General features: G+C 46.2%; 1 protein-coding gene across 1 annotated transcript in view; it reads left to right on the top strand.

The window, feature by feature from the left end:
* The first annotated feature begins 15,014 nt into the window (after positions 1-15,014).
* The window catches only part of ALPK2 (alpha kinase 2), a 124,978-nt gene continuing 112,725 nt past the window's right edge, over positions 15,015-27,267 (top strand). Inside the window, exon 1 of the mRNA XM_088476475.1 lies at positions 15,015-15,070. The gene's annotated coding sequence lies outside the window, so the exon portion shown is untranslated. The remainder of the gene's footprint in view (positions 15,071-27,267) is intronic.

The raw sequence follows: 27,267 nt of genomic DNA, 5'->3' as shown, positions 1-27,267 counted from the left end.
CTATAGGTGATTTTTTGTCCAAGGCGATGCAAAAGTTGGGAGAACCCATTTACGAAGGATTACAGCAGTACATGTATGGCCGTAGCCTTCCTTTTTTAATTAAATTAAGCAAATTTGTTTGTAAACTAATTACAAAGTGCCCCATATTAAACTTCCCAGCTTCACACCCAGAGACGGAACTACTAGATAATGGAAGTGTGCCTCCTCCACTGCCCAAGCTTCCCGTAAATGCTTAGCACTCAGCGCTGAAACTTGGACCCCCGGGGTGGCACCATCCTCCTACAGGCGCTTCACTACCTGAAAAGGCGCCTGGATCTCGGCTCCACGCCAGCGCCGGATGTTCACTCTGCTCCTGATGACATGAGATGGCCTAGGACTAGGTTGTCTGTCTGAAGAGCCCAACCGAGATGAGGAAAGGAAGGTAAGTAACCCACATTTTGCAGGGTTGGTGGATCACAGACAGGGGGAGGGGGGGCATAAAGGTAACTCTAACAGGAAGCAGACAGGGGGGCCACAATACATTTTATTTATTTGTTTATTACCAGTTATTTAGAAAGCACACGCATACTGTATTTTGCAGGGTTTTACAGTATGGGGTGCCCAGCAAAGAACTTAGATGAATGGAGTGTGGAACATTAATAACTAACATAAAGGGGAGTGATGTATATACACATTTAAAAAGCTGGCACTTAGTATTACCAATTAAAAAAAAACTCATTGCATTGAAGTCCATAGGAAATGATAATAAAAGTCCAATATGTGTATGCCTAGTGAGCTTTCCTGTATTATAGCGGCAGCAATTCTTTCGAATCCGCCTAATGATTCATAAATCTGGAAGCAAAAAATAAAGAAAAAAGCGCCCCCTAGTGCAGTAAGACAACAACACAGACAGTGCTGTGCACAGGGACGGCTGTAGGGGTGTTCGACCAGTGCGGTCGCACAGGGGCGCCAGCGTAGAGGGCGCACCCCTCCCCAGCAGGCCGAAATGGCCTGTGGGTGGTCAAATCGGGAGGTTGGGGACCCCCACCGCTGCAGCTGTGTGGCGGTGCCAGACCCCCGGACTCTGAAAGGATGCAGTGTGCATGCGCGCGACATCCATTCACTGACGGGAGAGGGGTGGAGGAAGCCCAGCCAGTGACGGAGGGCTGGGCTTTACCCCCAGCCTGACATTATTTGGAGGCGTGCCATGCGGGCACGCCTCCAAAGAACGTCATGTAGGGGGCATGGTCTATGGTACATAGGCCACGCCCCCAATTTTGGTCGCGTGCGCGATGTAAGGGCTCCTTGTTCTGGGCCGGCACATGGTGCTCTGACCCCTGGAGCCGGCCCTGGCTGTGCACATATCAGAGAAATATTGCTTATCTGAACCACATGGAGAGTTGCATCAGTCCCAGGTCAGTTGTATACAACCATTTTAATAGAAAGAAAAAAAAAAAACATAAAAACATAGCATATTACAGTTTGCACATGCTCTTATAAATAAGATGCACCTACAAGATTAAAATCAATAAGAGCACTTATCTGATATTTATAGGAGGTGATCAGGAACCAAATTGGTCATACAGGAAACTTCAACTGACGCGTTTCATCAGACTCCAATGTGGAGAATCCAATGACTTCAGCAGAAGGGATTCTGAATTGCGTTCCACAATGCTTATCACGCAATCCAGAAACCCTCCTGGAATGCACGTACTCCCTTATGGGTAACTCCGTGGGAGCTAGCTAGTGTTAGCCCACAGTGGAACGCAACCAGGAGGTGTTGTTGATTTGAGTTATTGGGCGAGATCTAAGTACCGCAACTCAGAAGCGTCATTTATCACTTCAAAAATGTGTTTTATAAGTATTTCTCCTGCACCGAAATCCTCCATTTTTAAAATTAATTTGGATGGTATGACAAGCTGGGCCATTTAAGGTGCAGAGGGAGCTTGTTAAAAAATGCAGTCTGTTATAATGCCAATTAAGGGTGGAAATACGTCATGGTCCACCACCATGGTTCACCACCAGAGTGAATAGTCAGTTGGCGTAAGCCAGGTCTCCGCTAAACAGAGCCGTCGGCAGCCCACAGCGGACTCCAGAGTGGGCGCACATGACTGTATAAGTGTGGGCTGGCATGCGCCTGTGCAGCATGACCCCTGACGCAGGGGTGTATTTGCAATGGGTACAGGGTATGCAGTACACACGGGCCCCTGGGCCCCACACTACACACCCTGCACCCATATTTTTTAATACTTATCCCTCCAAAATGCTGCGTCAGCTGTAGCTCTGCACAAAACACCTGGAAAATGCCCGCCATGCCCATTTTCCCAGCATTTTGTGCATGCGCAGTAGGGAAATCGCCGTTGACCTGAGCATGCGCAGTAGACTCTGGGCACAGACTAGTGCCCAGAGTCTATTGCTGCGGTCAGTGCGCTGCCAGCTGCCGAGGAGAGAGGAAGGGGCCCCGGACAGGGAATGTACACGGGCCCCCTCTCTTAATACGCCTCTGCCCTGACGTCACACGCAGCCGCAAAGCACAGCCGTAGGAAGCCCGTGGGCAGTGTCTGAGCCAACGAAACTAGTGCGCAGCGCTGCCCCCGGGCTGAAGAGAAGATGCGCATATTAGTCCCGAAAGGAGGAGCCAATCCCGGGATCCAAATCCTGGCATGTTTCCAGCTAAAATTTTACCAAACACCAGGACAATAATCCTACAGACACCATCAAATCCAAAACTGAATGACTAATAAAAAAAAAAAAAAAAAAAGAAGAGAATCACAGTCACAAAATCTATTTGGCATCTCATACAGAGAGTGATAACTTCCTGTTATTGCTGTTGGGTAAGGTAAGTTTTGTAAATTACATGATGCCTTATTGTTTTGCTGAAGAATAATGACAACGTCTCTTGAGTTATTTGTCACATGATTTAAAACATTTCAGGACCTCTAGAGGTCTAGATAACTGGTTATTACATCTTGATATGTAAAAATGCAGACTTGATATTTCTGCACCTAAACATGGGTTTTACCAGAAAATGAGAACCTGGAAAATACAGGTCAGCGACATGAGATATAAGGTGGGCGTTTCGAGAAATATGACAGTGTGCTGTAAGCAACATTCACTGTAAAACTATTTTCTCTTGTGATATGAAGACCAATATTAGCAACAACCATTATTAAAACAGGGAAGATCCCAGAAAAAAACTAAAACGCTCATCTCTTATTGATATATTAATTATAGGTATTAATTAGAGATGAGCGGGTTCGGAACTCAGAGATCCGAACCAACCCGAATTTTACAGATCCGAGTCGGATCCAAACCGGCTCGGGTTTTCCCGTCAGACTCAGATCTCAAAGCGACACAAGACGTCATCATCTCGCTGTCGGATTCTTGCGGGTTTCGGATTGTATAAAAGGTTCCGCGCTCGCCGCCATTTTCATTCCGGCTGTGGAGAGTGAAGAGGAAACAAGGGAGGGGCTGTGCTCTTGTTGTCCATAGCGGCTGTGCTGTGCTGTTGCTGACTTGCTGTGCATACGGGCTGGCTGCTGTTGTCACTTCTCATAGGGCCTGGCTGTTGTCCATAGGGGCTGGCTGTATTCCATAGGGGCTGGCTGGCTGTTGTCCTGGGCTGTGCTGTTGTCCATAAGGGCTGTGTTGTTGTCCACTCTATAGGAGCTGTGCTGCAGACAGAAGAGGGGGGCTTCAGTGGCTCCTGTGTCACTGCAGTCCATAAAGGGGTGCTGCTGTGTAGTCCAGGGGGTGCTCTATCCATCAGAAGTGCTCTCTCCTCCATGTGAAAAAAAAACCCAAAATGTATCAAAGTGGGGTTTTTTTGTGTGTGTGCGCGTAGCCAAACTTATCAACAACGTAGCTGCACAGGGGTGCTGCCTGTGTCATTTATCAAGGGGCTGCTGCCTTGTTCGGGGGGGCTCTCCCCCCCAGTGTAGAAAAAAAAAAATTAATCAAAGTTGGGGTTTTTTGTGTGTGTGTGTGTGCGCGCGCGTGTTAGCCGCACTTATCAACAACATAGCTGTGCAGGGGTGCTGCCTGTGTCATTTATCAAGGGGCTGCTGCCTCGTTCAGGGGTTCTCTCCCCCCAGTGTAAAAAAAAAAAAGAAAAAAAAGATTAATCAAAGTTGCTTTTTGTGTGTGTGTGTGTGTGTGTGTGTGTGTGCGTTAGCCGCAATTATCAAGTATCAATTCTTACTGCAGCCAGTGGCTACACCAATTATCAAGTCTCAACTATTCTTACTTCAGCTAATGGTTGCACCAACTATCAAGTATCAATTCTTACTTCACCCACTGGTTGCACCAATTATCAACTATCAATTCCTCCTTCAGTCAGTGACCATATCGATTATCAACTATCAATTCTTCAATCCTCAAGGGGTACCCCAACCATCATCTTTGCACAGTCCTCAACTCTATTTATCACTCAGTTTTGATTCCGCCTAGGAATCGTAGTAGCCAGCTAGCTGGATGCAACCTTTTGGCCCTTAAGTAGATGAAAAAAATCAATATTGTGAGCTGTGAGGTGGTCAAAAGTGACTGGAAATGAATGGAAATAAATGTTATTGAGGTTAATAATACTGTAGGAACAAAAACAGGTCCATTTTATGTGATTTTAGCGGTTTTTATGATTTTTTTAGAAAAAAAAAAATCAAGATCCAAAAACAAAACAAAAAAACAAAACACGGAAGGGCGGTTTTGGCAAAACCAATCCAGATCCAAAACCAGAGGAGATACAGATCCAAAACCAGAGGAGATACAGATCCAAAACCAAAACACGGGGGGTCGTTGCACATCTCTAGTATTAATGCATTCATATGTAGGTGGGTGAGAGAAGGGCAGTATACAAGGATATATATTCCGCACAGGCTTACAAAGTATTTTGGCAATGTTGATAAATACTTTCAAGAGGTTATATGACAACAGAGCCTCCTAGCGTTACACAAACAAGTTAATTTGTCCTTCTAGAGTTTCACACGGATTGAGTTATAGTCCCCTCAATAATTACGACATGAAACAGACTACACACAGAAGGAATTATAATTATATTGCAGAACAATCATAGCAGAAGTTCGCTGACACTTTCCAAAGAGCAGACTTGGTGCTAGAAGGACCAGAGAGTATGGATTATACAACATCCATTGTAACTAACATAATATTATAGTATGAAAAGAATTTTATAGCTGCAAATTGCTCAACTCCCTACATTCTCCCCCTTCTACTGATGTCCGACATCGGGAACACCCAACCTCCATAAAGTGCGTCATGTACAAGAAGGACTTGCTGGAAAAGTAAGAGGGTCGTAGGGAGAAATGGATTTCCCACACAAAAATCAACCACTTGTCTTTTAGGTCTCTATTCATTAAGTTCATTTTCGGGGTCCGAATGAACCCCGATAATTAACATCCTAACTCGACGCGAGCGCCAGGGCAATTCATCATTACTCCGGCGCAGAGATAGCCGATTTGAAAATCAGAGCAGTGACACTAGTGCGCCTCCGTGACCTAAAGGTCATGTATGTGCAGAAAATACCCTGGTGTCCGCTCCGAAAATATTGTAATTTCGGAGCTTGATGAATTCTGTTCCCATACTGGTGTATGGAAGGAGATATCTGTGATACTAGTGTATGGGGACAGCGGGCCATTCCGGGAGAGGAAGGTAAGCAGGAGATATCTGTGATACTAGTGTATGGGGACAGCGGGCTACACTGAGAGAGAAAGGTAAGTAGGAGATATCTGTGATACTAGTGTATGGGGACAGCGGGCCATTCCGGGAGAGAAAGGTAAGCAGGAGATATCTGTGATACCAGTGTATGGGGACAGTGGGCCATTCCGGGAGAGAAAGGTAAGCAGGAAATATCTGTGATACCAGTGTATGGGGACAGAGGGCAATTCCGGGAGAGAAAGGTAAGCAGGAGATATCTGTGATACTAGTGTATGGGGACAGCGGGCTACACTGAGAGAGAAAGGTAAGTAGGAGATATCTGTGATACTAGTGTATGGGGACAGCGGGCCATTCCGGGAGAGAAAGGTAAGCAGGAGATATCTGTGATACCAGTGTATGGGGACAGTGGGATATTCCGGGAGAGGAAGGTAAGCAGGAGATATCTGTGATACCAGTGTATGGGGACACTGGGCCATTCCGGGAGAGAAAGGTAAGCAGGAAATATCTGTGATACCAGTGTAAGGGGACAGTGGGATATTCCGGGAGAGAAAGGTAAGCAGGAGATATCTGTGATACTAGTGTATGGGGACAGTGGGATATTCCAGGAGAGGAAGGTAAGCAGGAGATATCTGTGATACCAGTGTATGGGGATAGCGGCCATTCCGGGAGAGGAAGGTAAGCAGGAGATATCTGTGATACTAGTGTATGAGTGTATGAGGACAGCGGGATATTCCGGGAGAGGAAGGTAAGCAGGAGATATCTGTGATACCAGTGTATGGGGACACTGGGCCATTCCGGGAGAGAAAGGTAAGCAGGAAATATCTGTGATACCAGTGTATGGGGACAGTGGGATATTCCGGGAGAGAAAGGTAAGCAGGAGATATCTGTGATACTAGTGTATGGGGACAGTGGGATATTCCAGGAGAGGAAGGTAAGCAGGAGACATCTGTGATACTAGTGTATGGGGATAGCGGCCATTCCGGGAGAGGAAGGTAAGCAGGAGATATCTGTGATACTAGTGTATGGGGACAGCGGGCCATTCCGGGAGAGAAAGGTAAGCCCTGGACGCCCACTTTACCTTACACACATCTGTAATGTTTAGCAACACTGCGAAACCATCGGTACAAGCGAGTACCATCACAGCCTCACGCACACTTGCACAAGCCCTGACCTTACTCAGAAATAGCTAACAACAACACACGCTTTCAGGCCTGAGACTGCGAATGGAATCGTAGTGGCTAATTTATGTATACTGTTGCAGGCCCTCATTAACGGTGTGCGAACGCATTGGCATGCCTGCGTTTTGCCGACCACCCCCTTGTCACCACCCACAAATGGCACTTCCTGGCAATGACTCTGCGATGGGTCTGGGTAGTCTCTCCCCATCGCATCGGCCGGTTCGCGCACTGCGATGCATACGCATGCAGGTGCAAAACAATCGGCAGATTGTGTGCGGAATCGCCGTTGCGCACAGTAGTGAATCAGGCCCACTGACTATTTTGACATGGTGTTTATATACCAAAATTTCAATACATTTTACTTGCAAAAAAAAACATTTCATCCTACAGTATTTTTATGAGATTGGCTGACGGACAATTTATCCGCACTGCACTGACACCTGTAATCCACTCTACCACGGCACACCTGTATTAATCACCCGAGTATCCAGGGTCCCACTGGTACCTATGCCTCAGCCATGACCAGCCGAGGCAGAGTAAGTGTGGTACACCATACACCGTGACACTGCAGACCATACACCGTGACACTGCAGACCATACAACGTGACACTGCAGACCATACACCGTGACACTGCAGACCATACACCGTGACACTGCAGACATTTGCACCCAGTACCAGGGGGTTTACAGAACGGTGAGGTCACAATGGTAATAGAGAAGTGAAAAGTACAAAAAAAAAGAATCCAAAAGTGCAAGTGATTCATAATAAGCATGACAGCAGGAGAGGGGAGGAGGGGGAGAGGAAATAAGGGAGAGGGGAGGGAGCACCTCTGTTACTTGTTATACAGGATACCATCTTGTGTCTTCAAATACCTTAAAGATCTGTGAGTTTGGGGAGGTAGAGGATCAGTATATGCTCACCATTTCTTATAAAAGGCTTAACACCCAGTATTGATAATTGTTGCTCTCAAATCAAAGCATATAGGGTCATATTTATCAAAACATATTTGCGGGATACTTAGGATCCCCAGGATATATGTACAGGGGACAGCGGCAGATATCTGCTGCAGTCCCTCGTTTTTGATCGCATAAGGAGTCCCCATAGGTTTTTATGGGGGCTGCCGTGATGTGGAATTTAGCAAGCGTGGCCATCGTCAGATGGCTGTCAGCCAGGGGCATATCTATAATGGGTGCAGGGTGTGTGGGGCACATGGGCCCCTGGGTCCAGGGGGGCCCCGCACTGTACACCCATAGTATTACTTACCTCTCCGGAGTCCCACATCGCCGTGGGGGTCCGGCGCTGTAGAAATGACTGGAAAATGGCCGCCATTTTTCCATTGTATGCGCAGTACAGGGAAAATGGCCACGGTGGGCATTTTCCCGGTGACCTGCGCATACTCTATAGACTCTGGGCGCACTCGAGCATAGCTTACTGCACTGCCGGTCGCCGGACAAAGAGGAGGGGGGCACACTTGCCTACACTCCCAATTTGGATGGGAGCCTCTCGAAAATCGGATGCTGCTTCCGACCTCTGGCGAAGGCAGGCAATCCTTCCAGCTGCCACCCACCCCTTCTATTCCCCAGGCAATTACCTTAGCAGCCCCCGCAGCTTGGCGGTGACGCGATTTGCGTCATTTTGGCCCCACCCTCTGCTTCACAATGCCTATATTATCTACATGGTGTAGTGGGGGCAGGGCCAAACCCGCCCACAAGTGCCCATCACCCTCCCGGCCACGCCCCCCTCCGTCCTGCCGATCTGGCTGCTTCCTCCCGGAAGGAGCAGCCAGAAAGTCGGCAGGTATGGAGAGGGCCCATGTCGGAGACTGCACACGGGCCCCCTCCTCTCTAGTAACGTCAGCAGTCTGCTCTCTGCGAGCCAGCTGCCGTTCCCAGCCACTGCACTGTCATTTTGCGACCACCTGCACAAAGGCATCATTTTTTTCTGGCTGCTGGAAGGCAACCCGCAAGCTTGGGCATCTGCACAGGGGAATGAGCTCAGACTGGTGCGAAAGGGCAAGTTGTTTGAAGATTCTTAAGGTAGCCTCACCTAACAGTAATTGTTAGCGATTAGTCTTTTCTCAGACCTTTGATGGATAATGCCTGTGCCTGTCAGCAGTGCTTATACTTAGAAACTTATTACCAGACCTCAGAATGAACATGACCTGCCTCTGTCTTTGTGCATTAAGTACTTGGAAACTTCAAAATAAAACAAATATAACAAATCAAGCGCTTATTAAAAAGTATTTATATATATATATATATATATATATATATATATAATTTTTTGTTAATATTCCTCTTACGAATTACTGCTGCTCCTATATGGAGTATTTCTGTAATACTCCAGATCGAATAATAATCAGTTGTTATAATTTATATCAACAAGGAGCGCAAAAAAATAGACTTTAAATCATCTAATAAAATATATAACAATACATAATAATTTAAAAAGTTTCAAATACAAATTCGCATATGATACAAATCAATAGTATATCTCTTAAGTATATATCTCTATAGAAGTATATGCAATACATTTCGTATAAATATAGAGTATTAATTTTCCACTCTGTCCATATCCATTTAAAAAGAAGTGAGCATAGAGGACCTCATTCAGACCCGGTCGCAAGCTCTGAGCACTCGCAATCGGGTTGATGTTTAGGCCCTGCGCACGCGCAGCGCCCTCACTGCGCGTGCGAAGGCCCCAGAGTGAGAGAAATTCTCTCGCTCCGGAGCTCACTACAAAAGGGACGGCTGTCGATGTTGATCGACAGCTCGACCTGTTTTGTAGGCGTGGCAGGGGGGGTGGTTTCACAAACCGATGCATTCCTTAACGCTTGCCATTTTGTGGGCGGCCGCACTGACATCAGCAGTGATGTCAGTGGGGAGCTTTCTGCTCGATCAGAGCAGGAAGCTCCCTGGGGCTTGCGGTTGCCGAGACTCAACCTTAGGGTCTCGTCGCAAGCCCCGATGGTCGTGATGGTCTTGACCATCGCAACCACCAACCTGGTTGGTCGCTAAAGCCGTGGGTGGTAACCCACAGCTTAGCTAGCGACCAGGAGGCCGCACTTAAAAAGTCAAGCGGCTGCCCTCATTCAGAGCGAGCGCTCGCTTCTTGCGACCACCTCTGAATGAGGGCCATAGGGCCTGATTCAGAGTCGCTCGTAAGCGGCCGCTCGTTCGCTCCGAGCGATGTTTGCCCAACTGCGCATGCGTACGGATCGTAATATGCATGCACGAACCAGTCAGTGCGGCCAAAGATCGTTTGTTCGCTAAATAGCGAATGCCTGTTATTTTGAGTGACAGGAGGAGGCGTATGTGGGTGGTAACAGGGGAAGGTGCTTGAAAACGGGGAGGGAAGATCCGAACGCAGGCGTGCTTAAAGTTCAAAATGGGCGTTTTATGGGTGTGCACAATTAATACAGCAGCGTCATTGACCACGTCACTGGGTTATTTTATAGTCAGAACTGCTCGCAAGATTGCGGTAGGAAAAACCAACCACAAGAATAGCGAGCAGTTCATACGCTGGTCGATGTACTCGATTAATCTAATAAATAGCGGACATGACGTAGGATGCGAGCGGCCAGGGGGCGTAGTTTTCCAAAAAATGGCCGCAAGTTTTGTTCGCTCGTTCAGACCTAGAGGCGTGAACAGACCGCAAAGAGCGAACGGTTCATTTGAATAGCCACCCCTTTTTTCTGAACGAACGACCGCAAATAGCATCCGGCTCTGAATGAGGTCCATAGTCCTGTATATGCAAACTTCCAATAGCTGGAGAAAATAAATGGTTCAATGATATCTTCTGTAGAAGCATAATATCCGGACTTGTACGCAACAACAAGATGCTTCAGGTTTAAAAAGAATAATTCACTCTCCGAGGGAGTGTTTCTTTTTTTAACTTTTCACAAGTAGCGCTTACCGCTCCTTTAGTGTGCAGTCTGTCGGGGCCGCAATCACCCCACCGCCTCTCTGTAGCGTAACCAGCTGATGGTATACGGCGGCGTCCGTCTTTGATCACTCAATATATCTCTCTGGGCTGCAATCACCCCACCGCCTCTCTGCAATCGTGACCAGCTAGCGGTATACGGCGGCGTCCGTCTCTGATCACTCAATATATAATCTCTCTGGGCCGCAATCACCCCGCCGCCTCTCTGCAATCTAGTGGTATATGGCGGTGTCGATCTCCTGTGAAGGACGGACCAGTTTCTCCACCTGCTTACTAGCAGGAAAAAGCCGGCTGCTGCCATGAGGTCCAGCAGACAAAGTAGGACAGGTAGAATCAAGCTTCCTTTAAATTTCCCTTAACATGTTTCTCCGCTGTTTCTTCAGAAGGTAAAAGCAGGCAAGTGTTTGGAAGAACTTTTACCTGAGGTATATAAGGCATACATAACCAATCACAGCATATCATAAATTAAACCACCTGTGTGGAAGGCATAAATGCATATAACTGACAGCTGTGTTTCTTGCATGAAACAACTTATAACATATCAAGCTGCATACACACACAACGATTTTGTTACCAACGATTTTCTGAACGATTTTCTGAACGATTATCTGTCAGATTTTTTAAAGTGTAATGAACGATTTTTTTGAACTACAAACGATTTTTGCATATTAACTTAATGAAAATCGTTGAGTTGGCCAGTCTGACTGAACTACAAACTACACACATGAACGTGCATGAACGACAATCGTTCATCGTTTTCACTCAGAAAGTGAACGATTTTTTCAACGATTGAACGATAAACGATATCGTTAACAATAATCGTTCAAAAAATCGTTGTGTGTGTATGCACCTTCAGAGGAATCTAAGTACACTTTTAAAATACAATTACATAATATCCATATATCAAAGTAGATGGCATCACCAGAAAGAGTTCTTAAATAAGAGAAACTTATATCTTATTATTTTAATTTAATTAATATATATATATATATATATATATAATATATATATATTTGATTTCACAATACATACATAGATTAGATTATAATTAGAAAGAAGAAATCTAGGGACATATGCTAATCAGAGGCGTATCTATAATGGGTGCAGGGTATGCACACGGCCCCTCGAGTTCATGGGGGTCCAGCACCGAACACCTGCCTGCGTCGGGTCTCCAAGCGCTGCTCAAATGCCAGAAACTGTAATTTTTTCCGGCATTTTGCGTATGCACACTGAGGAAATCACCGGGACGATGACGGCCGCATCATATTTCCACCGATCTGCGCATGCGCAGTGCCCAGAGTCTATTGATTCTGCGGTGGCCAGACAGTTGGCTGACGGCCGCCGGAGTGAGAGGAGGGGGCCCGTGACGGGGGATGCACATGGGCCCCCTCCTCTCTAAAGACGGCCCTGATGCTAATCCATAGCAATCACAATGCCGACGCACCAAATGCAGTTGCTGGCTCGCCCACGAGCACTGTGATGCATATGCAGAATGCAACAACCGGGCAATTCCGTGCATATTAGCAACTGCGATCCAAGCTGAATCAGGCCCTGAGACCTGATGAGCCTGTCCCTGCGATGTGTTATAAAAGTGTTGGAAAGTGATCACTAATACGATGTCTTAACTTCCGGATTTGGGACCCTGAGGACGCTCTGGGTAGCTCCACAGGCTGAAAGGTACCTGTCCGGCACGTGAGCATCCCTTGGGCACTCCGGGCAACTCTGTGGTAGCGTGGATTCAGTATGATTTACCGCATGACCGGCGGTTAAAATCCCAATAGCGTGAGCCCGGCAGGGGTGAAAATCCCAATCGTCCTAGGTAGGTATTTGCTAACCTAATTTTACCCCCTAACCATCCCTTAGGGGTGCCTAACCCTTACCTCCCCCCCAAGTGCCTAACCCTAATCCCCCTCTAAGTGCCTAAACCTAACCCCGCCTTCCCCTAGCCTAAACCTAACCTCCCGGGGGGGTGCCTAACCCTAAATCCCCCCAGGAACCCTAACCCTCCCAACCCCCAACGGCAGTCCGCGCCCGGCTTACCGATTGAAGGTAAGCCGGTGTCGGGCTCCCGGCGTAGGGAAAATGACAGGCGTCGGGTTTTCGACACCTGTCATTTAACCCTTGCTGGGATTAGACAGTCGGGAATTCGACGGTCGGGATTCCGTCCTTCAGCTTCCCGACTGCTTCCCAATAGCGCTAGTGGCTGTAGGGTGCTATTCCAGGCACCCTGTAAGCCACATGCAGGTGCCCTGGTGAAGCAACGGTGCCGCCCACAGCGCCCTGTGCTCTGCACAGCAACACCGCTCGCACACCCCTGCTGGTCATCATGTACTAATTGCAGCTTTAGGGCACAGTTTTTTATCTTTCCATTGCCTTAGGAGCCTGCTTCTGAGCCTACCTAATGCTTTATGCTAACGTGAGTATCCGCCTGTCTATGCAGACTATCCATCCGTCTTCCATCCGCAGACGTCATCGTTACTAACATTACTTGCATCCACCGCATGGCTGGTGCAAAAAATCAGTTAGTAACAGCCTTCTCATCTCTGTCCATACGAGTGTGAAAGTCAGCCTACGCGCCCACGACACTCCCACGTGGCACATCTCATCAGGACTTGTATTGAGGCCCACCTGGGGCGCCTCAGATCCGTCACTTGCGTAACAAAGACGCAACCATTCGTCGTACATCGGTCAATCATCGCACTTCTGAGTAATCCTAGGGTCACTCAAAATATCCGCCTGAACTGAGACGCACGTACAGGATCGCAGTCGCAGGCTGAGACAAACCCAAAAAAATGCCACCCCCAGCTGCCATCCTCAAATAGATCCTGTCTGTCAATCACTTTGCGTATAAATCCTCACCGCGACCGCCGTACATGTTATACGCTTGCTATATTAAGTTAGGCCATTTTCTTCTGGTTACAGTTACATCTGTATGTAGGGCCTCATTCCGAGGTGCACGCTAATGCAGTTGCAACTGCGTTCTTTCCACAGCGCAACTGTGTCTTTTATGCTAATGTCGCAGCTATTGGGATTCATTCAGATACGCCCACCGGCTGAGGCGCTAATCTGCCATTTTGCATTTTAAGATGCACCATCGAACTTTGCACCAGTCCTATGGAGGCCCAGACTGTCCTTCTGTACATGGCCACCAAAATCAGTCCAACTACGGCAAAAGTCGCAACACATCAGCGTCATGATAGCCAACCCCCTGTTACCACTCAGGAATGCCCGCTGTAATTGCCTCCCTGCATCCAAACTCGTTCTGCGCCTTTCGCCGGTAACCATCGGGACGATTGAGCAGGGCGACGTGGTGGATGTATTCGCCGACTGAAAACATCGACCACTTCAGTCCAACGTCGACATAGCGTGCACCCTCGGGCAACACTGCGGGTGACCAGATTCAACTTTCGTCCATGTTTATTGTTTTCCCAGGCGCAAGTTTGCAAATATACGTGCCACTGTAAATCGCCTGTTATGTGGGTATCCTGGCAGATCGTTTTTGAAACATTAAGGATTAATTCCCCACATGAGATTCATCTTCTCATTACCTACTTTCTAACATACAAAACAGCTATTTCCATTGTATAAACCTTATGGAGTTGGGACATAAATGCCTACCCTCCCGGTTTTCGCGGGAGGCTCCCGATTTTTCGGGTAACCCCCCGCACCCCCGGAAGGGTAGGCATTTCTCCCGCATTCTGCCCACTTCCTAGTGAAGTGGGCAGAATGAGGAGAATACCCACGGCGATCGCGGGTCTCCGTGAAGGGGGCGGGGGCTTAAGATGTGATTCTGAATGAATCACAGCATTTGGCCCCGCCCCCTATGTAAATTTCACCCAATCGCGGCAGTTTTGCAGCGAGGGGGCAGGGTTTAATGACACGATTCATTAGGCCCCGCCCCCATCGGCCCCCTGCTGCTTCTCTTACCCAGGCTTCTCCCGGGAAGAGATTCTGAAAGGTAGGCAACTATGAGTTGGGAGCGTAGAATTTATGCTGCCAGGCTCACTTTAGTTTCCAATGAAAGAGAAACATTTAAGTGACCGTTAGAAAGCACTGACGTCACGGTAAGTAATCAAATATTTACTAGATGAATCTATGTGCCCCTAGATATTTATTCCTAATCATAGTCAAATGCACTTAATGTTCAAATAATGTCCTATGTGTAAGTTTACACCCCGAGAGCCTGCATGATAGCAGTGTCAGTTACATTTACTTGGCAAACAGATATAAATAGATCAAGCCAAGACATTAAAGGTAGCAGCTAACATCACAGGCTATTCGTCAACTTCTGCTCAGTTATAAGGTAAGACTTAGACAACTGTTAAGTGCTTGAACTTTCAAGTGTTTGTTATTACCACAATACTTGCACTTTGATGTTGACGTCACTGCGTTGCGTGACCCCTACCTCATTAACGATGAGCTTCATTAAGTAGAAACGGGTATTTAGCCTTCTCATTCTGCATAACTTGCTGAGGGATGAGTCAGAAGTACTTAAATTAAAATGTCATGGTAGATAAAGCAATTTATTGTGTCATTATGTACTAGGAAGTTTGAGGGAATAAATGTAGAATGCTGCATGGTGTTTTGCATTCATACATTTGTAAGACTGGTATTTTGAGTTCTAAGTAAGAATCTGACATTCTTTTCTGTGTCTTTCTGTTTTCAGCTCTGTTATCAGAGTTTTCTGCAACTAAAGGTGCATACACACGTAACGATTTTTTGAACGATTTGTCATTAACGACGTCGTTATCGTTCAATCGTTGAAAAAAACGTTCAGTTTCTGAGTTATAACGATGAACGATAATCATTCAAGCGCGCTCCCGTTTGTAGTTTGTAGTTCATCGTCCATTTCAGACTGTCCAACATAACGATTTTCATTAAGGGAAGGAACATTTTTCGTTCATTACCCTTCAAAAAATCGTTCACTTTTTCAAGGGAAAATCTGACAGAAAATCGTTGGTTACAAAATCGTTACGTGTGTATGCACCTTAACATCAGAATTAGGGTACAATCATTTATTTTCCCTGCTCTATATGTTGTATACACTAATACTGCCTGGATATGATACAAGTCATATATAGTTTGCACATATTCCCCACACAGATATTGTGAAATGCACCATTTTTTAAATATCTAGATGGGTCTGATTGAGTTCAAAATATTGATATATTAAGATACAAGCTTTTACATTATAAAATTATGGTTTTGAATTGAATTTGACATTTTGTACTAAGGGGCTGCTTTATAGAAGTTCATTAAAGTTCTAGTTCTGGACACTGAAACAAACAGTTACTCATCTCTACCTACAGTAAGCTTCTAACTCCAAGCACCTCTTTAATGCATTTACATTTCCTTTCCCTGTCTCACACCAAATCCACTGGCTCCTGCTTCAAGGACAGGATTGATAAGATCGGAAATTAAATGGTATTCTCTTCCTCAGCCAGCGACCTGCTCAATTCCTTCCTGAACCCTCCGGCTCCTTCTCTTCATTTGATCCCACAAATGAAGATGAAGTATCTACACTCTTCTCATCCTTCTACTCTACTACCTCTCCCCTTCATCCTATACCCTCACAAATCAGTAGAGCTCTATCCCCAGTGATCATCCCAACCTTAACTACAATCTATACTGTCTCTCTCGCTCTCTCTCTCTCTCTCTCTCTCTCTCTCTCTCTCTCAAAACACAATTCTGACCCAAATTCTCCCTGAAATTACTATCTTATCTCTCAGCCCCCTTGCACCTCCAAGCTACTTGAGAGACTTGCCTACACCTCTCCTACAGTTTCGTGACTCATACAACTTATTGGACCCACTTCTGTCATGCTTTCATTTCCAACACTCCAGAGACAGCACTGACTAAGGTAGTGAATGATCTGATCACTGCTAAGTCTAAAGTCCATTACTCACTTCTTATTCTTCTAGATCTCTCTGCTGGATGTGACACCATTGACCTCTCTCTTCTCATACAAACACTACAATCCCTAGTTCTACTGTCCTGGTTCTCGTCCTACTTATCAAATTGTACCTTCAGTGTTCATTTCTCTGAATTCATTTCCTCTGCTTCCACCATCAATGTGAGGCCACAAGGCTCAGTCCTAGGTGTTTTTTTTGTATCTATATCACCTATCTTGGAAAACAAATCAGTTTGTTTCAGTTTCAGTGTCACCTGTATGTGGATGATACCTAGATAAGATTTACATATACAACCATGGCCAAAAGTTTTGATATTGACACAAGTCTTGGTTTTCACAAAGTTTACTGCTTCAGTGTTTTTAGACCGTTTTGTCAGTGGAAACAGTCGGGAAACCGACGAACGAAATCCCGACCGCCGGCTTCCCTACTGTCTAATCCCAGCAAGGTATTAATGACTAATGAAATCCTGACACCTGTCATTAGACCTACGCTGGGAGCCCGACACCTGGCATACTTCTGCCCGGACTGCCGCTGTTGGGATTAGAACCGCCGGTCATGCGGCCGGCAGTAAATCATACTGATTCCTTTGTCAGATGTTACTATGGTATACTGTAGTAAAATTACAAGCATTTCATAAGTGTCAAAGGCTTTTATTGACAATTACATTAAGTTTATGCAAAGAGTCAATGTTTGCAATGTTGACCCTTCTTTATCAAGACCTCTGCAATTCGCCCTGGCATGTTGTCAATAAACTTATGGGCCACATACTGACTGATGGCCGCCCATTCTTGCCTAATCAGTGCTTAGAGTTTATCAGAATTTGTGGGTTTTTGTTTGTCCACCCGCCTCTTGAGGATTGACCACAGGTTCTCAATGGTATTAAGGTCTAGGGAGTTTCCTGGCCATGGACCCAATATTTTGAGTTTTTGCAGGGTTAACCTGGGTAGCTCCTTGGTGTAAAAGGGGACAAGGTTGGATTCCCGGGTCGAGTGACCCGGCAATCCAACCCAGGTAACTTGCAGGGTTTAACATGGGAATGACTCATTAAACACTGCAGTGTAAATGGAGATATCCAGGTCACGATGACCTGGAGTGCTCCACATGCCGGCTTCAGTGGCGCTTGGAGAGGACGTCATCTCCAAGGTTGGAGTGGCGCTTGGAGAGGACGTCATCTCCAAGCGTCCACTTCCACGCTGGAAGAGCTGGGTCACTGAAGACCTGGCTCCGGTGTGAACGGCGTCGATTCGGTAATAACCTGGGTTGGTGCCAGCTAAATTCCAGGTCTGATACGGTTTGGAACGCTGTTCCAACCTCCGGGTCGGACCCGGAAATTAGGTATAAAAGTGGTATTAGTTATCACTTTTGCCTTATGGCAAGGTGCTCCATCATGCTGGAAAAGGCATTGATTGTCGTCAAACTGTTCTTGGATGGTTTGGAGAAGTTGCTCTTGGAAGATGTTTTGGTATCATTCTTTATTCATGGCTGTGTTCTTAGGCAAAATTGTGAGTGAGCCCACTCCCTTGGTTGAGAAGCAACCCCACACATGAATGGTCTCAGGATGCTTTACTGTTGCCATGACACAGGACTGATGGTAGTGCTCACCTTTCCTTCTTCGGACAAGCATTTTCCAGATGCCCCAAACAATCTGAAAGGGGATTCATCAGAGAAAATAACTTTGCCCCAGTCCTCAGCAGTCCAATCTCTGTATCTTTTGCAGAATATCAGTCTGTCCCTGATGTTTTTTCTGGAGAAAAGTGGCTTTTTTGCTGGCCTTCTTGACACCAGGCCATCTCCCAAAAGTCTTCGGCTCACTGTGCGTGAAGATGCACTCCCACCTGCCTGCTGCCATTCCTGGGCAAGCTCTGCACTGGTGGTGCCCCAATCCCCCAGCTGAATCAACTTTAGGAGACGGTCCTGGCGCTTGCTGGACGTTCTTGTGCATCCTGAAGCCTTCTTCACAACTATTGAACCTCTCTCCTTGAAGTTCTAGATGATCCGATAATTGCTTGATTTAGGTGCAATCCTACTAGCAGCAATATCCTTGCTTGTGAAGCCCTTTTTGTGCAAAGCAATGATGACTGCACATGTTTCCTTGCAGGTAACCATGGTTAACAGGAAGAACAATGATTTCAAGCTCCACCCTCCTTTTAAAGCTTCCAGTCTGTTATTCTAACTCAATCAGCATGACAGAGTGATCTCCAGCTTTGTCCTCATCAATACTCTCACCTGTGTTAATGAGAGAATCACTGATATGATGTCAGCTGGTCCTTTTGTGGCCGGGCTGAAATGCAGTGGAAATGTTGATTTGGGGATTAAGTTCATTGTCATAGCAATAGGGACTTTGCAATAAATTTACCAAATTCAATATAAAGTACTTCTATGTACACATAAGGCTATTACCCAAACACATAAGGCTATTACTCTTCACTATCTCAAGGGAGCTGCTAATAGCATGACAGTATAAGATGCACTGTACATGCTAATTCGATATTCACTTTACACATTTCGTTATTTTATAACATTGTAAGAGTAGGCTTGATATTTCAGTGGTGGGTTACAGAAACGCAGAGACGCGTTTCGACAGTTCAGCTTTATTAAGGCTTCAACTTGACTACCCCCTGGAGCTATCTCTAAAAGCAGAGGTGATAAAATTAATCTAGAATAAAGAAATGATCTCCCTCGCACAGTAACCGAGTGCAGCTGAGTTTACACATGGCTATCACCAACCACTAGAGAGCCTACGGAAAAGCAAGGTGTGAACAACCACAACCTAATTAGGATATCATCATCCGTACAGTCTTTTTAAAGTCCACAAATTTCTCTTGAATATTCACAATCTTCATTTGAATTTTTGTTGACAAAGATGCGTCTTGTATGTATGGATGTAGTGAAATCAGGAAGCTGTTATTGGCGTCTCCACCCATCAAAATGACCACCATGGAATGGGAGAAATAAAACTCCACATAGTGCAACACTGATTAATTCCTTTAAAAGGATATGATTAAAAACACCGGTGTGCATTTAGCAGCATGGTGTCGTTCATTACATCATCCCATATAACGTGCAGAACATCAGATGGAAAGATGCGATGAACGAAGCACGTGAATACGCGATTGAGTGCACACACCATGTGATGTGAACATTACGTCCTTCCAATTTGACTCAAAACGACATAGCGTACAATATATCGCCTAATGTGTACCCAGCCTTAGTGCTTACATTGGATGGTTGGCAGGCAAGGCTTTAGGTTGTAGTGATTTTGGCTCTTAAATGTACATACTACCATCATGCAACAACTCTGTTATAGCTTTCCTTCCCAATTGAATTACTGCTTGTTATAAGACATAATAAAACCATTAGTGTGAAATGTAAGATGCCACCAAAGACTTCTGTTGGCCTCCAACCTTGGTCACATAACTCCTTATACTATACAATCTGCAGTAAAGGATGTATCATCCAATGTTCAATAAATACTGCAGCCTGACATGCAAGAGAGGAATCACTAGATGGTTAGGACATCTGCTGGCCAGAACTGGTACTGGACAGTCCACATACTGTAGGTCATGATTCAGCTAATTGCATAGCGGCTGGCCACACACTAAACGACTCGCCAGAGCCGTAACTAGACTTTTTGGTGCCCTGTGCCAGAAAGAGCATTGGCGCCCCCCTCGTTTTTCAAAGGGACATAATGCACCTAAAAAAAGGGAATGGCTTCATGGGGAAGGGCCAGGGAAGAGACAGGAGAGACCAGGAGATGCTGGGGATGAAATAAGAGGAAGCTACAAGCAAGAATGATAATAAACAGAAATTTGACAGGCCCAAACAGCGACCCCTGACCTGTGGTGCCCTGTGCGATGGCACCGGCCGCACTACCCTAGCTACGGCCCTGCGACTCGCAAAAGATACTATGTCGTCAACGATATCCCTTGAACACCCCGGGCAACTCACCAGCACTCCTGGACAGAAGATATCTTGCTAAACTGTGCGATGTGACTAACGAGCTATCGTGTGTCCTTAATGATTTCCAGTGCATCGTTAAGGAGATTGACAGATATTACTGAAGATATGACAAACGACCCGCGGGACCGCGCATTAGATCGTTATCGTTTGTGGAAACTGCACAAATTTGAACAATTCATCTTTCCGATGCGTCGAAATCGTGCAGAAAATCATCTAGTGTGTGACCAGTTTTAATAATTACCCACTACTTATAATGGAGGCAGCAAATTTTTGAGCTGAGCCGGTACGTGGGACAATACAACAAAGTTTGCTGCTTCAGTGTTTTTAGACCTCTTTGTCAGTGGAAGCAGTAGGGAAACCAACGGACAAAATCCCGACCGCCGGCTTCCCGTCTGTCATATGCGGACGAGGGACTAATGATAGGCATCGAAATCCTGACGCCTATCATTATCCCTACGTCGCAAACCGAATGAAGGTAAGCCAGGCGGCGGGTGCGGACAGCCGTGGGGGGGGAGGTTAGATTTCGGGCTCCTGGGGGGGGACTTAGGGTTAGGCTTGCCCTCGGGAGGGTTAGGGTCAGGCTAGGGGAAGGGGGGGTTAGGGTTAAGCACCCCAGGGGGGAGGTTAGGGTTAGGCACCCCCCGGGAGGCTTAGGTTTAGGGTGCGGGGATGGGAGGTTAGTTTTAGGCACTTATGGGGGGAGGTTAGGGTTAGGCACTAGGGGGGGAGGTTAGGCACTAGGGGGGAGGTTAGGGTTAGGCACTAGGGGGGAGGTTAGGGTTAGGCACTAGGGGGGGAGGTTAGGGTTAGGCATCCCTAAAGGAGGGTTAGGGGGAAGAGGGATAGAGGGCCTGATTTAGAGCTGAACGCTCTGACCAGAGCGCTCGCTCTGAATCAGGGCCGTCCCAGCTAAATTTGGAGCGGCCTCCTGGCCACTCGCATAGCTGTGGGTGACCCCCCACAGCTTATGCGAGCGGCCAAAAAGATGGTCGCGATGGTCAAAGACCATCGCAACCATCGGGCTTGCGACGATACCCTGCGGTAGGGTCTCGCTTCCGCAAGCCCAGGAGTGATTTTGGCTCTATCAGACCCCCAGAGATAGTAGAAATACTTACCCTGTTGGGAACTTCTAGTGCCGATCTTCCAGCATCAGGATTTGAACCGCCGGACTTAGGTAATTATTACCGATTCCACAGTAATAATGTTTATTACTGTCCCAAAGAAAAATATATTGTTCTTTAAAAATGCATTAAATGACTGATTTGTGCATTTTTTTAAGTAAAAATATAGTAAAAAGCAAATTAATTTTGTTTATTTACAAACAAATTAAATGAAAAAAGTAGAAAAAAGATGCTTTGTGAGTAATTTTATGGGCAATTTAAATTTTTTTTTTAAAGAAACTGATAAAAAAAAATAATTGTTAAAATGGTTTAATTAATTTTGGGGTGCATACTTAAATGAAAAAGTTTATTTTGGGGTAATTTGAGGACTTTTCTTTTTTAACAACCAATAATGACATGCAATTATTGAGCTAATTAAAAACTTCCAAATTAGGTGGGGAGTCTTAGAGGTTCTGAGAAAAGTCCTGAAATTTTTAGATAAAATTGAGATTTTTCTGACTTTTGCACCTGCTGGCGTAAAAAAGCTGTGCTATTCCTATTGAAATTAGCGCAGCTGATTTTCTCCCCGGAAATTGAATGGGAAAAAAACTTGCGGCTGCGGGAAGAACTCTGCACCTTTTTCGGCGCGCGCTGTCCCTTTTTTAAAAACAGTGCCAAGCATGCCCCCAAAAATATGACAAAGGGACCGCAACAGATATCTCCGATACCTATGACCTATCCATTCAGGTTTCTATGGGAATGCGATGCTGCCATATTTACCAATTTTCGGAATGTGTTGCATTCTGGAGATTGGCCCTTGCAGTTACCTTCTGTAGCCGATGGACTACCCATCGCAAAAAGTACCGGGAGAAGATTCCATAGGAACTCGCCCCCCCCCCCCCCCCCCGGAAATAACCGCCACGCATGTGTGGTCTGGCCTGGAATGAATAAATGCAGCATGGCCACCATCCACTAACTTCCACTCTGTGCGACAGTAACACACTATTAGATCTTTCATTTGACATTGCTTATATTATATGTAATGGACCTTAGAGTGATGTCACCAGCTAAGTATCTTAATACGTAAAGTAGCTGAGAGTATGAACTAGTTTGTCATCCCATTGATTGATTGATTTCGGTACACATACCAGAAAACGCACTGACATGGCAGCTCGGAGTCCTGGTAAATCCCTGCTCTGAGATTTACATATATACCAGGATCAGAATCTTGTCGTTTCTTTCATGTTATGTCTTCCATGAGCTGAATTAAACCCTGGCCAGCTGCTAACACAAACATTTATTTTTAACTGACTTTGTGCTACTTACCAAGCTTACCTGGATTTTACTACTTGGTAATGTGATCCAAGTTACACCCTCGTAAAGCCAAGGGATCTGTCCCTTTTTTGGGGCATAATGTAAAGATCTGTATAGATAAACTCCACTGTTGGTAGCTCCTAATTGTGTCTGACTGGCACCTAAATATTGTATGTGATGCGGTTAAAATCCTGACCACACAGATCCTGGCATTCAGAATGCCGATGCCGGAATCCCGTCACTTGTCAGAATACTGGCATCCCAACCGCCGTGATTCCGAATGTGTTACGGTCTCTGAGGAGATTTCCCCAGTTGATGGGGTGAAAGCTGAGGTCCCCGGTTGAGGGAGGAACCGGAGGCTTGGGGCCTATATATAGGACTTCCTCGTCCACAAATGTCAGACGTTGGCGAGACCAGTACAAAGGTGCAGAGTCTAACCAGCCGGGAGGTGTTCACCAGTGACCCCACCAATCGGGATATGGGGTTAGCTGCAGCCAGCTGGCAGGTCGCGGTCTTTTGCATTGGTGGTCCGATACCGTGGGAATGGAGTCCAAACATACGATGGCCCAAGGAAATATACTTCAAGAAGAAATTTATATCACAGAAGGGGGGAATGAGCACTTGGATGCTGGTATGTCACAGGGAAGTCCTCGAGAGATATACCTCCAGGGAGAGTCTTAGACGCTAGTTTGCGTCAAGTACAACACTGGAATTGAGTTTCACCAAGAAGAGGTCCTGGAAACTAACTAGCGTCAGAATACACTAAACGCACACCGGGAAGGGGTCCGGGATGCAGTATTGCATTATTAGGTGGTGTCGGGTAAGTGCCCTGGCAGGAGCTGGACACACAATTGCGCGATAAGTTGGCACTTGGCACACACAGGCTAGAATAAAGGGACGCACTGTAGGTGGTACTCGATGCACACAGGCCAGATGTTAACGCACTGTTGCAGGGTGAGATGATACTTCGTCTAGCACACAGGTTAGATGTTTGGAACACTGCTGCTGAGAGAGAGTTGATATAGAATTGCACACAGGCTAGATGTTAATTGCTCTAGTTGTAGAAAAGGAGAATACTAGTTCACCAGTAACTCAAAGGAACCTGAAACGAGGTAGCGGCAATAACACACAGGTAGTGACAACATTGCACAGGCAACTTCCTGTGGTATGGAGTCTAGCTTTATCCCCTGCAGTAACAGATCATAGGTGGATAGCGTCAGCTGGCCACCGCCACGCTACCATTGGGTATGGAATAGTCAGGTGATGCAAACTGACATGGCCGCATCCATGACAGCAACTGCAGAAACCAGGCACGGTGCAAACCAAGGCAGTTCACATGGCACTAAGCTGAATACTCAGCGCGTTACCCTCCGCTGCACTTGACGTCTGACCACACGGGAGATCAGGGAAAGCCGGTGCAGAGGTGAGCAATGGCCGATCCTAGGCTGCAACCTGACAGTACCCCCCTTTCAGGGTGGACTCCGAACGCCCATAAGGCTTCTCAGGGAATCTTCTATGAAAGGCTCGCACCAATTGAGGGGCATGTATGTCAGTTGCCTTGATCCAGACCCGCTCTTCAGGACCGTAACCTCTCCAATTAATAAGGTACTGAATAGTATTGCACTAATGTCGGGAATCCAAGATCTTTTCCTCCTCGAACTGAACTCCCCGATGAGTCCAAACCTGAGGAGTCTTAGGAGGAGATCGCTGGAACCAGTTAAGAACCAAAGGGCGTAATAGTGATACATGAAAAAGTATTGGAAATCCTGAATTGAGGAGGAAGTTCCAGCTTGTATACCACAGGATTTACTACCTTAAGAATACGGTAAGGACCGATGAAGCGGGGTGCCAATTTCATGCTTGGAACTCTCAGACGAATGTTCCTCGAAGACAGCCATACCCTGTCCCCAACTTTCAGGAGAGGGACAGCTAGATGTTTCTTGTCGACAAACCTCTTGTAATTACAGGGAGATTAATTTTAGAGAACAATGCACCTCCTTCCATAAATCTGACACAATCCATGGAGCCTGAAGATCTGCTGAATGAATAAAAAAAGCAGTCGACCACCACCCAAATTGTATTATAACCCCTTGATGATGGCAACTCAGACATAAAATCCATCAAAATATGAGTCCAGGGAACATCTGGCACTGGTAATGGATGAAGAGGACTGATGATCTTACTTCTACTGGACTTATGTTGGGCACATTTAGCACAGGCTACCACGAAATTATGGACATCCTCACACATGGGAGGCCATCAGTAGGACCGCTGCAGGTACTTATATGTTTTGTGAATGCCAGAATGCCCAGCAAAAGGAGAAGCATGGGCCCAAGTCAACAACTTCCTTCTCAATCGAGGATCTACAAAAATTTTGCCTGGTAGAGGAGTTAGTACTTGTGTGGGAGCCAGGACCAGAGGGTTTAAAATGGTTTGAACCTGTGGGAGATCTTCTTCCAAGGGAGATAGAAAAGACCGAGACAGAGCATCTGCTTTTTTGTTCAAGACCCCAGGCCGGAATTGCAACTTGAAATTAAAACATGCTGTCTGAAGATACTGGAAAGCAGATTTTTATGGTCCGTGATGATGGAAAATGGGAATTTTGCCCCTTCCGGCAGATGCCTCCACTCCTCTAAAGCCAGACGCATTGCCAGTAATTCTCGATATCCAATAGTGTAGTTCTTCTCGGCTGGAGAGAACTTCCTAGAGAAGTACCCACAAGGATGAGACTTCCCATGCGAGAGTTCTGCTCCAACTCCAACAGAGGATGCATCTTCTTCCAGAGTAAGGGTTTTCCCAGGTGTGGTTGATGAAGAATCGGGGCAGTAGAGAATGCAGATTTAAATTTTTCAAAGGCTGAGATGGCTGTGGGGAGACCAATGGGAAGGATTGGAGCCTTTTTTCGTAAGAGCTGTGAAAGGCGCTACCATTTTGGAAAAATTCAGAATAAACCTTCTGTAATAATTCGAGAACCCCAAAAAATGTTGTATGGCTTTTAAAGTAGTTGGTAGAGGCCAATCTCGGATGGCTTTCAATTTTTCGGGGTCCATTCTCAAAGAGTTGCCAGAAATTATATGTCCCAAGAACGGCACAGGGGATTGTTTGAGGAGACACTTAGAAAGTTTCCCGTACAAACTGTGTTCTCGAAGACGGGCCAGGACTTCCTTGACATGAAGTCGATGAGACTGTAAGTCTTTGGAGAAAATTAATATATCGTCAAGATATACTACCATGTATTTATAGAGCACATCTCTGAATACTTCATTAATATATCCTTGGAAAATCGCTGGAGCATTGCATAGCCCAAATGGCATTACTAGATACTCAAAATGTCCATCCCACGTGTTGAACGCGGTCTTCCACTCATCCCCAGGTGTGATGCGGATTAAGTTGTACTCTCCATGTAGATTAAACTTGGAAAAGACATGAGCTCCCTGCACTCTGTCAAACAGTTCCGAAATGAGGGGTAAGGGGTACAAGTTCTTTACTGTGATCGTGTTGAGGCCCATATAGTCGATGCACGGCTGAAGTCCTCCGTCTCTTTTCTCGACAAAAAAAACCTTGCACCAGCAGGAGAAGAAGAATGTCTATTAAAACCTTTGGTCAGATATTCTTTGATGTACTCCGCCATTGCTGCTGATTCTGGTACAGACAGAGGATAGACACGACCCCTAGGAGGCACCTTCCCAGGCAGTAAATCACTGTTGCAGTCCCAGGGGCGATGAGGATGTAGCTTATCTGCTGCCTGTTCATTAAACACATCCGCAAATTCCTGATAAGCATTTGGCAGGCACGGGTCAGGAAGCTCTTTTTTAAGACACTAGAAGACGGTGTGGAGAGAGAGTGGGCATGGACCGGTATAACACGGGAAAAGCATTGATGGCCACAATTTGACCCCCAAGCTAAGACTTGCGTCGAAGACCAATTAAAAGTAGGATTATGCTTCCTGAGCCAGGGTAGTCCTAATACCATTTCGTACGAAGCCCTAGAGAGAACGAAGAATTCCAGTGTCTCCTTATGAAGGCAGCCCACTTGGAGGGTCACTGAATTGTAACAGAAGAGATCAGGTTGCCCAGGATTATGCTACCATCCACTCCCGAGAGGTCCAATTTAACAGCGAGGGGTGTTACAGGAATACCCAGGGAAAGTGTCAAGGCCTCGGAAATGAAATTCCCCACTGCTCCCGAATCCACTAAAGCCTTTAGGTCTTTCGT

The sequence above is a fragment of the Taudactylus pleione genome, unplaced genomic scaffold, assembly GCF_031769625.1.
Source record: "Taudactylus pleione unplaced genomic scaffold, aTauple2 ptg000189l, whole genome shotgun sequence".
NCBI lineage: Eukaryota > Metazoa > Chordata > Amphibia > Anura > Myobatrachidae > Taudactylus > Taudactylus pleione.
The sequence above is the reverse complement of the archived record's forward strand: the minus strand, read 5'-3'. Positions and strand labels throughout refer to the sequence as shown.